This window comes from Brachyistius frenatus, unplaced genomic scaffold (assembly GCF_029030835.1).
Source record: "Brachyistius frenatus isolate BFR_SWC_R1_liver_20210118 unplaced genomic scaffold, ASM2903083v1 Contig_6, whole genome shotgun sequence".
Lineage (NCBI taxonomy): Eukaryota > Metazoa > Chordata > Actinopteri > Embiotocidae > Brachyistius > Brachyistius frenatus.
In genome coordinates this window covers 124,527-137,841 of record NW_027210605.1, presented here as the reverse complement: position 1 = coordinate 137,841, position 13,315 = coordinate 124,527, and the positions used below count along the sequence as shown (strand labels likewise).

Here is a 13,315-nt window from a genome sequence, read left to right as displayed (position 1 = left end):
TTTCATTTATTGACCTTTGTAGCAACGTTTCAATCTTACTTAATCACTTTCACAACCGTATGATACATGACACCAAACACATTTGTCCACTCATATCTGAATTTTGGTTTGGCTTAATTCCTGGTTTCTGACATTTACGTCATATCCAGGTCTGCTAATCGAGTAGAAGTGGCAAATCCTTAATGTAAAAATAAGTAAACATGTTGGATCCAAAATCTTACATAAATAAAAGAAAGGGTTATCAGTGAAAATTTACTTTTAAGTATCACAAGTAAAAGTATTCGGTGTGCAAAAAGGGAGAGTTACATGTTTTATAATTGGATTACTACCACTGATTAAATACGTTTTTAAGCTTTATTTTATTGCTTTAGTTGTTTGATGTGGAGCTGATTTTACTTACAGACTGGTGAGGAAGACATCATGTAATTTGCTTGTCAAATCTTTACAAGGAAAGTATCAAAATAATCATTTAAATGTGTATAGTTGTGTTATATTTGCCTGAAACTCAGTGGATAGTATGAAGTAATATAAATTGGAAATACTGAACAAAAGTACCTGAAAAAGAAAGTACAATACTCAAGGAAATGTACTGACTTCCCACCACTGCACAAGAACACATTCCTGCTAGACTCAAAGAATGAATGAATGAATGAATACAACAAATACATTTCGTGTGGTTGTCGTCATAAAAAGTCATTCAACGTAATACTATCTTGAAATGTTTTTTTGTCTTTAGTTGGTCACCTTATTAAAAATTCATGTAAAAAGTCTCCCACGTCATCTGCTGTCGAAATCATTATAAAACTGGAGCTGTATAGGTGTAGTTGTTACAGAAAACTATGTTTAACCTTTCATATCGGAGCGGGGCGGCGAGTTCATCTGAGTTCAGGAGCAGGACTTTACACTGGCTTCAAAAACCGGTTTATTCCAGGATGCTGCATTACACAAAGAGAGGGATATGTGCGCTGGGCTGCCCATCAAAACTGTTGATACCACCACACATGTGATAGTCTGTCCTTTGGCCCCTTTTGCCTCAAGTGCTTTGTAGCTGTGTGAGTGCATCGGTTTTTAAAGTTAATTTAAAATGCTCTTTTTCAAAACAAGAAATTAAGATGATGAGATATTTCCAACTCGGTTTACTATTTGAATTATTTAGATGTCAAATTTGAACATCAGTCATGTGGATTTAAAAAACAGAAAAAACAACTTTTTGTATAGACCTATTTGTTGTCTTTGCCATCCAGGATGTATTTAACTGCAGCCGAGGCAGAGATTCCTATCTCCCCACCAGCAGCAGTGTCAGTAGCCCATAATGCAATGCAGCGTGTGTTCATGATAGAGGAGTAGTCACCGAGGGCAAGTTTCCGGATCGCACAGATACACACCGTGCAGTTTTCATCCACTAACGTTACAGCTGAATGATGGTGACTCCAGTTCTGGCAAATTGCTCTGCAAATTGACTGGAACGCTGTTTAGAGATGTCTTTTTTTTTTTTTTTTTAATCTATTTTTTTCACCTGTGGCTAATTTTCCATAACAGTTTCAACTTTTCCTCAACTACAGTTTTAATATCAGAACATAGTGGGTCCAGGAAAAAAAGGATGATAGTGTTTAAAGTGTTTTTACATGTTGGAATTCCTTTTTCTTATTAGATGAATTGTGCATTTTTTCAGTACACAAAGTTAAAACTACTGCAGTCTAACAAAGTTCTGCAATAAATACATCCTTAATGACAATCATGATGTTCAGTTTTTGTTGAAACTTGTTTGTATTAATAAACAAGAAACTGAGTGTGTGTATTCACAATAATAATTTCTGTAATGTGTGGACTGCTGGAGTGGGGGTTGTTGCCATGGCAGCAGATTAACAATCAGGGGCATTTTTAGAGATGGAGGGGGGTGTTTTATTGATTGACCTGGAATGACCAGTAACGACATTATTGAAAGGTCTCTTTTTCTTTTTTCCCCCCTTTCTTTTCAGTTCATTTCACAACCGCTAACAAAAAGCAGGCGATGACTGTTTTTTTTTTCCTTCAATTTCTCTGCATATTTTCTTCCTCTACCCCATGAGGCCTGTAACTAGGTAATTTACGCTCTGTGATGACAAGAATGTTTTAAGTATTTACCAAGGCTCCAGTCATTCATCGCTCTCAGATATGACAGCCTTGCCTCTCGGTTCATTGTTAATTAACTCACATAAAACGCTCCTCTATGTTATGATAGTACAAAGACCCTGCATAATGGATGGCTTCCAATGAGGCGTTTTATTTGCAGGCATGTTCCACTGTGAGGTGTCGAACTTAACTCTCTAGACATGTTTTGACCCCGTGATGTCTTCACCACGTGTGTTCTCAGACTTGGCCCCTGTGTGCCGGTTACTTTACTTCCTCGTTCAGTTGAAGGTGACAGATGAGGACATGTGAGCTTCTCCGTCCTTATCCTTATCAGGGCTTTTTGTTTGCTCTCCAACATTACTGACACTCAAGAATGCATCCATACTCATAATCGCTCCACCTCTCTCTCGCTCTGCTCCATTCACACATGTTTGGCACGTGGCGCAGTTCAGATGAAGTAGCAGGAGCTGTTGTTAGCGACACGCGCTGTTATGCTTGTCAGGGTTTGACTGAAATGTAAGATTACAGTTCGGCAAAGCTTTTTAATGATCTCTGTCATCTCTGATTTATGGTGATACAGTGCAGCAGCTCACGTTTCGGAAAGTAACCGAGACTCTCATCTGTTGCGTGACAGAATTTTCTGTACACACAAACAATTTATATTGAACTCAGAGGCACTGATGAGACTTTTACTGCAGCTTCATGTGACAAAAAGAAGTAAGCAATGTACTCCTGCGTGACAAATGAAAGGAAAATCGGACTCGATGGATGCAGATGCTTCCATTCAGGGCAGGAAGGCTCACCAAATTAAACACTGATGCCGTCTTTTGGATACTTTATATTGGTTTGATTTTTTCACCCATCCATATATGTCAGACACTTCAAAGTAGCCAAACCTATAAAAAATAATGAACAAAGTGAAACTGAAGAACACAGTAATGCAAAGCAGGGTGTCTTTTCCTGTAAGTTGTTTATATCTGATTCAGGACACCACAGAATATATTGTGCTACCGACACATGGTCACTAACCAGAGGGGGAAAAAAAAGTGAAACTATTTTTCTTAATACGTTGTTAAAGTTTTTAGTCACTTTAACTTCCTCAAGTCACTTTTCACCAGTGAATAAATGGACAGAAGAATACAATATTGTTACTTAGAGTTTTTTTCATTCATAGTCGACACCTGCCCTACAAAAACATCTACCCACCATGAATATGTTTTAGAAATCTTTCAATTCATGCTCTGATATAGCTTTCCATATAGCATTACATTGTGTGACATATATACTCCTCATATGCCTCATATACTCAAAAAGGCTTCATACACTCCAGTCAATGTATTTTTTTCCCCACCAGTTCTTATGGTGTGATTCGCTAAAGTCACTCTTTAATTTTCTGGCGGTCCATCTGAAAATAATCTGGTCATTAATTAGAAAATAAGACCCAAATAGCTGTGCTTTTGGAGGTTTGTCTGTTTGATTGACAGGCCTGTGGTGCAGTCAGGTTTCTACTATCAGTTGGCATGACGTAATGTCATCAGGTTTTCTAATCAGATGGAGTCAGATCCCCGGCTCGCTCGCCCCCAGCACGTCCAAAAATAGTCACATCTGGCTCCAAACCACTCCGAACTAACAAAATGGCGGCGGACAAAATCCGAACTCGAGGCTTCATAACAGCAGTTCACAAAGCAGTGGGTGACGTCACTGTTAGTTGCCACTTGTTGTCAACAGACACAGTACTGACTCAGTGCTTTAATATAAGACTGTACAATAACTCACCTCTGGCAAAATCCATCACAGTATAATAACACTGTTGACTGTGTTTCTTGGTTTGTTGTATATAATATATATAGATATATACTGTACTGTGTATATATATATATATATACATATATATATATGTTGACTGTGTTTCTTGGTTTGTTTGTATATAATATATATAGATATATAATGTACTGTATATACTGTGCATTTTATATTTTATATTTATATTTTCTACTGCTATTTACTGCTATTTTATTGCTTTTCTATTATTCTATTCTATTATTTTATTCTATTATTTCTATTATTATTATCTTATTGCTTCTGTATGCTGCTGTAGCGAAAAAATGTCCCCTCGGGGATTAATAAAGTAAATACCTACCTACCTACCTAAAGCTAAATGCTAATGCTAACATGTTCATGTTGTTTAGCAGGTGTTGTTTATCATGTTCACCATCTCAGTTTAGCATAGTTGAATGCTAACATTTGCTACATAGCACAGAGCTCAGCTGAGTCTGATGGCATTTGTTTTTGAGGGCATTTGGCCATAAACTAAAGCAGTCTACAAATTAAATGGAAAGTAACCAAAGTTCCAAAGTTATTTCAGTTCATCCTGAGGGGGGGGAACGAATGTCTTCACGGAAACCGACCCAATAGATGTGGAGATCAGTCGTGGGACCAAAGTGGTGGGCTGACCATCACTGTCTCACCTCGAGTTCACTTCACCGCTGCGATGAAATATATTGAATAAGCGGATCCACTACAGTGTTCATGCTAAATTGTAACTTGGTTCTGTGTATGGATTTGCTCAATATTGAAGTAACACGGATTAAGGAACTTCATGGGATCACAAAACCACGGATAGCCCTATTAAGTTGTCAATAAAAGACATCTAAGTTCATGAAGAATATAAACCGAAATAAAGAAGTTACAATTAGTGATGCGTGTGTGAAGTGATCCCTTTATCTGTTGCTGTTCAAACGTGGTCTTAAGGTATTTATATGCTGTAAATTCTAAAAGAAGAAAATTGCATTTTATATTACATGGAGTGTCAGCCTGTACTCAAAACAGATGTTGCTCTGTAAAATCATTTTAAAGTGGCCGTGCACTGTTACTAAAAAAAAATGACAGTTCATTCTTTTTACTGTTGCTTCTTTTTTTAATAATTTGTCCTTGTGAGTTCATTTAGCTGTGTGACTGCAGATTAATTATTAGAGCTGGGGTTAATTAAATGTTGCACACTTTCATACTGTTCCACACTGCAGTGTGCTGTGAGTTTGGTTTCTTACCTGCTTGGAAAGGATGACTCATGCAAACGTCTGCTTCTTTTTATTAATATGTAAATGCTTGTTTGATGGCCGGCTTCAGCAGACACGCCCTGGATGGCTGGATGAGTTTTAGTTTTAGACCTGCTTGGCCTATTTCTGCCCTGAGCCAGACGCTTTTCCCTCTGCTTTTCTTCATCCTCCACCCCCTCTTATCCCTCTGTGAAGTGTGAAGTTTGAAGCAGCAGGCTGTATGATAGCAGTAATTGGTCTGAAGATGGAAAGTTCACTCTCACTTTGTCGCTGAATTAAGAAGCAATTTGCTTTCAATGAGTGTTTTCTTTTTTGCCGTGGCTAGTTAAGAACAATATAACATTAAAGTACCATTTAACAGCAGCAGAAAGGGGGTGTGGATGATGGAGACAGTGGAGAGACTGGCACTTTTTGTTCGAGGTGAATAGCAGCGCTCGGTCTTGTACGGGTTCATTTTAAACGGGTAGCTGAGAATGGCTCCCCTCTTTGGTACCCCCTTGTCTGTGGGGGCGAGCTTTGGACTCAGAGTTTTTTTTTTTATTAGCCTCTGTGGTCTGATTTGTTTAAGGGGAGGCAAGGTGCCAAGATGTGGCTTGGCCCGTATTTTGCTCCAGTGTGAGTGCCGGGTTTGTTGAAGGGGACTTGGGCGAAGCAAAACTAAAGCAGAGTCACCCAGAGTACACACACACAGTTTCACACAATGTACTTTTATGTGTTCTTTGCTGTGCTGTTGTGTATGCTGGCCAGTGCACACTATCTCTCTCACAGCTATTACAGAAGATGGACACAGGAAAAAAAAAATCCTGTTACAAAAAAGTAAGAAGGGGGTTGAAGAGAGGGCCTGAATTTCCTCTGCCTCTATCAGACGCCTGAAGATGTTTTATAAGGGAAAGATTCTTTTGGCTGAAACGGAGTGTTATTTTAAAGGGTGTGTTGAACACACACCTGTGTTTTTTTTAGACTTTAGCTGTTAGTATACCTAAATACAACTTAATTTAGTATGCTTGCTTTGTTTGTTTTTTTGCCGGTTCCACTTTGAATTCAGTTCCAGTTTGGCAAAAATCTGATTCGCTAACTTCAGACATCCATAAATCTCTTATTAAATATTGAATCTCTTCTCTTTCTATTTTATTAGCAAAGAGCAGTGAACAACATTTTTTGATCATATCAGAAGGCTTCATCTGACCATTTATATTCACTTATTTGCTGAAACTGATACCAATATATCTGAAATAAGCTGATATGGATGCAGGTATCAGATATCAGCTATAGCATATTATTCAGTTCATTTTATAAATAACTTGATAAAAGGCCAAAATTAAATGTTTGTTCATGACGGTGAGTAGACTGTGTTTTTGTATTTCAACAGGAGCCCAGTGGTGAGTCGGCTTGACTCAAATGATCTTACAAATCAGGTCGCATCTGAGTTGCAACTTTTCATCAATATCCTATCAATAATTGAAGCTGATCAATTTCATATTTTGTAAATAGGGGCAGCCAGTATACGGTCCAAACAAAATAATAAACAACAAATTCACTGTCGGATCCATCTGATCAACATTTATATCTGCTCCTGCCAACCTCTTTTTTTTAGGTTGTAGCTACATGCTGTTAACATGAAAAATATACTATTTAATAGTAAAAACTGCACTCTGTTCATCTTCTTATTAAAAAAAACTTGAGATTTAAAGAACATCTTCAAGTTTTGTTATTTACAACTTTTGTTAATTGCAAATGTTGCGAGCTAAACCTAATCAGATTTGATAAGGGATTGGAAAGGATTGGGATTCAGTAAGAGGATTTGATAAAGGATTCAAATTCAATAAAATGTCACTGAGCCTTAAGGCCTGATCATCTGCTGAATTTGGTTTTGGTTGCAAATTTTGAGCAAAAGCTTGCTTTAGAGGCACTAAATAAAATTTGTCCTGCAACTGGTCAATAACACTTTTTGCTTCACCAGTTTTGGTGATCCTTATAGAAATACCAGTACCAGAAACTTGACCTAAGCAGGATCCAAGTTACAGAATGTTGTGTTCTGAGTGATATAAGCCCGGCATTAAAAAAAAACATAGTCCTCTCTTTCGTTTAATTGGGTCAGTCCATGGACATAATCAGGCTTCCAATGCAAGGGACTCTGGGAAATAAAAAAGGGCTGCTTTTGGCCTGAACACTCCCTTATCCTGATTTTAATGCTGTGTTCAGACTGTCCACTCAACCACCATGTACTGGACAAGACCCATTCGGATCGGCTACTTGTTCACTACATATTTCACTGGACAGGTGGACAATCCAAACACGGCATACAAGGATCTGGATATCGTTCCATACCAACAAGTCCTCCAACCCATACAACCGTGGTGGTTTGTTCCTACCTTTCAGATACAACCCACTGGAGTGTCTCCTAAACTTGTGTCCCTGGTTAGATTTAGGGACAAACACCACTATGTTAGGTTAAATCAAAGATAATGGTTTGAGTTAAAATGATGACTTAAACAGTGTTATGTGTTAAAATTACTACTTCCTTAAAGTTATACAACCTTTGTCATCATGGCAGCACCAAACGCGTATTTGAAACATTTGTCCCGACTCGAAGTTGGAAACTTGAAGCGCACAGTGGTCTCCTTCACCCAAGTCTGCTGTTGTATCGAACCATCCATTCAACCCGCTTCCACCTAACAAGGAAAAACTTGCATTATATAGATGTCATCTGGATTTTGCCGGCACACCAGATTATTGTTATTTAAATTGAGTTAAAAGACCACTAGTAGCTGCAACAAAAAACCAATAGGATTGTTTTTGGAGGCCAGTATTTTCTGTATTATTGCCAAAGGTATGTTGTGATTTTGCTTCAGCACCTTTATGGATCTGAGTGTTTTCATTGTTTGTTTGTTTGTTTGTTTATTTTTTGAAGACTGTATGCATGTTGGGTTTGGATAGGTTTTCCATGGTCCAAAGTTTTAGACCGTCACAGATCCCTATCAAAAGCTCATTTATCTGCTGTAGACAGCTTTTTTAATTAACTGTCTGCTGGCCTAAGATCTACTTGAGAAAAGATCACACACTGACTGATTAGTCTCATCCAGATTGTAATGGACTGACTAGATTACAAGGAGAGAAAAATGTCTCACTCTCTCTCTATCACGTAACGATTTGGCTCTCAGTTTTCTTCCTGGGTCAGCTGAAGGTGACAGATGAAGGCATGTGTGTAGTTGTACCATCTTTATCTTATCAGGGCTGTTTGTCGACTGCGAGCAACTTTATAGTCGTCACTAAGTGTCTATTCCGTCATATTGTGTTTCTCGTAAACACAGATTAAATGGCAGAAACACTTTACAACACATTACAATAGCTCAGTGAGGAGGCAGTAATCATACAGCACGGCTGTGTGTGTTACGCTTCAGCTTGAGGGCCAACTGAGATTGACAAGTCAGTGTGGAAAATAAGAGAAACTGTAAAGGACATTATTGTTATTATTATTATTATTATTACTGGTAATAGTAGTAGTAATAATAGTATTGTTAGTATCATGAGTTTTAGTAATAATAGTAGTATTTATTATGGGCTCAACTGCCCAGAATCAGAATATAAGACCTGTTGATTCAACACAGTTTTCATTTTAAGCCATTGTTTGGTGATTTGTTTGGGGAATTTTTAACTGTAACTAATATTTTTTTTATACTATTTTACTGGCATTATTAGCAGCTTTAAAAGAAAAGTGAGAAGCAGTTTCATGTGATTTTCGAGGCAATCTGATGTGACTTTTGAGTAACAAATTAGAAGACTTTGTAAACAATGCTTCAGCAGTTGTGAGTCCTGCTGTATAATGTAACCAGGAAATGAAGAAATCTCAAAAGTCACAATAAACTGACCTTTGAATTAAATCAGCTTCTCTGACAGTTCCTCATGATCATGTGGCTTCGAAATGCAGAATTGCTGTTGTGATATGATCTCTGCTGTAAATATAAGCTCTTTTGTACCGCTCATGATATACAGCACTGCGCAGTTCCAAGTTCACCAAGTTAATGGCTTCTTTGTGAGCATCCACAGTAAACTGTGAACCCTGGATGCATCTTTATTGCATCCTTAAGCGGAGCAGCTTTAACAAGAGGAAAATGCTGTTGTGTAAAATATTTATTGTGTTGCATTGATGAAAGCAAGCAAGCAAACAATCGTACAGCACAAGGTTTGCTTAGCTCTCTGGTGACGACTAATTGAAGAGTGCAAGGAAGACAAACCGGCACGTGTTCACAGGAGAGCAGAAGGCAGAAAGGCCTCTGCGGCGACTGCGAGCTTCACATTTCTCCATTGACTTTGCATCTTAAGCTCATTCACACTGCTCTTATATTCAAGGCTTTACGCCGGTATGAGCAGCGCCACGTGTCGCTAACTATACAATTTTATTCACTCTGGGTTTCATGTCTGTGTCAAAGTGAGCACAAAGAGCAGGAATGATCACACCGAAGGCTCTCTTGTCACCGCTCGTGTTCGCCACACAGCGCTACTTCTTTTCCCTCCAACTTTTACCCAGAAAATGGGGTCAGTTAGTCTTTGTCAGAGCTGAGCTATAAATTCTGCCCACTTAAGCAGTCATTCTCTGGCTCTATTTTTCTCCCCTCTCAATTAATAGGAAACACATCGGTTGAAGGAGGGTCTTTGTTGGTGTGTGAGAGTCCATACATCACCTAAACTGGAGCACCCACCCCTCCTCCTGAACGCGCGCGCGCGCACACACACACACACACACACACACACACACACACACACACACACACACACACACACACACACACACACACACACACACACACAGACAGCCCCCATCTGCTCCCAATCACGGGTGCAGCCAGCGGTCAGGTCGCTGACGGTGAACGGCATACAGGCACGTGCTAACATACGCACACACACATGTAAATGTACACAACGCAGGCGCGCTAGGCATGAGATTGGCCATGCAAATATATACACACACTCCGAGTGAACTCGGAGACTTGAGTTGTAAACTTGGCCTCTGACACGGCGCTCTCAACATCCACTTAATAAAAACGAAAGTAAACCTACTTTCCATCACACACACACACACACACACACACACACACACACACACACTGAGGCACAGTGACAGATGAACATGAGACATCCTGGCGGTGTGCTTCACTGATGACAGGGTGTCATGGAAACGCCCCGCGTTCTCCATGGTTACGCACTGTTTACCCCTACGGGATACTCTCTTGTGATTGTTCAGACAGAACACTTGAGCTACTACAACAACCCACACACACACACACACACACACACACACACACACACACACTGTTTCTTATCAGTATCTAAATGGACACAAATTAGCCTATTATGTGCTTTTTGGATTAGAGCAGTGATTTAGCCTAATAGTCTGTTTTTGTGCTCTCGCTCTGAGTCCGTACAGCTTTGCAGATGTTTGCCAATAGAGGCTTGACGTTTAAATCCTCTTGTATGGATCTGGAGTGCTCATTTAGTGGAAAAGATGTGGAAGCACTTTCTTTTACCTTTTATAGTTGTGGATCACGTGCAGTCGTCACTTTCAGGTTTCGAACCCTCTGGCTTCCTGTAAAACTAGTGTCTCAACATCCCTTTTTGTGTGTGTGTGTTGATGTGTGTGTCTGGTTTGTATGTGTTAATGCAGTTGCACAGGAGCCATGATGTGTTTGCTCTACGTGTGCACCCGTAATGAAGACATAAGCAAAAAGCTCAGCTCGGCTCCCCTCACAGTTCCTTCTCCTCATTAAGCTGTTAATGCCTCTTCCTGTGCCCGCGTCTTCAGGCTGCTGATTAATAATGCTGCTTTGTTATTCATTAATATCCCCCTAATGAACATGCACTGGTGAGCATGATTGTTAAACTTTTTTTTGTGGTTTTTTTTTTTTTTTCCCTCCAGACTCCATTGACCAACCCACATAGGACTACACCCCCAGAGTGAGGGGAGGGGGGATCTGATCGTCCATCATCTTGGCGCCGTCGCAAGGTGGGCTAACATCCCGTATGGTTGGCATGGTAACGGCCTGCTGGGTTTAGGTTGAGCGGTTTGTCAGAGACAGTTTCTTGTTGTTGCCGCACTCTTGCAACATCTCCCTGACCTGAACACTGAAATGCAGAGAACAGTGTGTGTTTTCTGAGGCAAATGTTTTATGAAGGTGTTTTTTTTTTGTGTGTGTGTGTGTGTGTGTGTGTGAGGTTCGGATGTTGAAAGCTGGAAGAGTTTTGGAGAAAGAGTGTTGGCGGTGGTAGTGAGGGAAACAAAGAGGGTTGGGAGGCAGATGAGAAAATGAAGAGTGGGAAGACAGCAGGGAGACAGGAGGAGAAATCAAATTATTCTTTGTGCTCTACCTGCCACAGAGGCTGAAAGAGAGCATTAATCTTTTACCTCTGTCTGCAGGTGACAACAACACACAGACACACACACACACACACACACACACACACACACACACACACACACACACACACACACACACACACACACACACACACACACACACACACACACACACGAATGAACCCGGACTTAACCAAACAACACTGTCTCTTTCGTTCTCACACGTGCTTCCGCAGACATACTGCTGCACAGAAAACGGTAGTGAATTTGTGAGGAGGAGGGAGAATCCAGTTAAGGGGTCTCCTAAATCACGATCTAACCGGGAGATCAAAGGAGCTCTCGGAGGGGAAAAAAAAGGTTGGAGACTCCCGGTCTAGTTCCTGGCAGTAGAGATTCTGATCCTGAACAGGACTAAAACTGGAGAGGGGTGAAGATGAGGGGGAAGTGACTTGAGGATTCTTCCTCATTGAGTAAAAGTACTTAATTTCTCTGCAGGAATGTCAGGTGACTGGACACTTGAAGGGTTTGGATGGGAATTAAGTTGCATTATAAAACTGGCTATTTTAGTAAAGTGATAATCTGAACTGATTGCACATAGTAAAAAAACGTGTGACCTATTTTGTTTTTATATAGATTCTGGCTCAGTTTTTGTGTTCAGTGTTTTCATCATAGCTGTAATAACAAAGCATTGTGAATTTGACCAGCTTCAACTTCGTAATCAACACACCTGAAGCTTCAGGGTAAAACAGTTTAGTACATCCCAAGAATGAGTTGACTAGTCAATGATAGAAAATTAACCTGCACCAATTTGAAAAAAATCAATTAATCGTTTTAAGTATTTTTAAAAATAAAAACACCATATGTTTTTCTCTGTGGCAACAAAACAAGAAAATTAGATTTTTAAAATCAAATTGGTAATCAAATAGTCAACAAAATAAAGAAATTTGAATTAATTGATAATCAAAACATGTTTTAGTGACAGCGCAACTGTCCACTGTAACTAAGTGATGGAACAATTTATCAGAAACAGAGTTGAAAATAATTCAAAGTGCCATAACATGAATCTAAAAGATAATTAACTTATCCACGACTCTTTATATTGTTATTTTTTACATCTCTGAATGACTAGTTCATCAAAGATGCAATTTCTGTTGTTGCAGACACTGTCAATAAAGCTCTCCTGAATGTTGAATTTTGAGGACCACTGATGATATCGTTTAAAGAAAACACTGAAATGGAAATTTATTCTTAAATCCTCTCTTAGTTAAACCAACTTCAAACAAGCTGAAGTGACCTCAGGCATTTCATTTAATTTTTTGTTTTGTTTTTAGGATAAAGCAGTGAAATCTCTGCGTGGCTTGTGCCAGTTGTCAAAGCGAAGCAGCTGCAGCTCTAGTCATGTCACTGGTGTGAGTGTACATGGCCACACCAGGGCCGTGAGCCTCTGTTTTGTCAACAGAGATTATGAAAGAGTGGTAGGCGGGGGAGGCGACAGCGGGGCTATTTGCATCACCCAGCCTGAGCATGCCTGCCCCTCCAACTCTGTCACCTTCCCTCTCCCTCCTCCTCTCCCTTCCTGTCTGCTCCTCCTTTTTGTCAACCACCCCTGTACCCACACTGTCCTGCCTTCATGGTGTTATCACCCTCAGTAAAGAAATAATGGAGAGAGACAGGTTTGAATAAACATACAGAAAGCTTGATGGCAGCCAGCTCTACCGTTCTGTCATCTCAGCATTTGAGAGACAGTGAATGAACATACTGTACTCAGCCAAACACACATTTTTAGCTTCTAACA

General features: G+C 39.7%; 1 protein-coding gene across 2 annotated transcripts in view; it reads left to right on the top strand.

The window, feature by feature from the left end:
• The window catches only part of LOC138635523 (nuclear receptor coactivator 3-like), a 61,793-nt gene that overhangs the window by 23,679 nt on the left and 24,799 nt on the right, over positions 1 to 13,315 (top strand). For both annotated transcript variants that reach the window (XM_069723038.1, XM_069723046.1), the window contains one exon: positions 11,083 to 11,169. The gene's annotated coding sequence lies outside the window, so the exon portion shown is untranslated. The remainder of the gene's footprint in view (positions 1 to 11,082; positions 11,170 to 13,315) is intronic.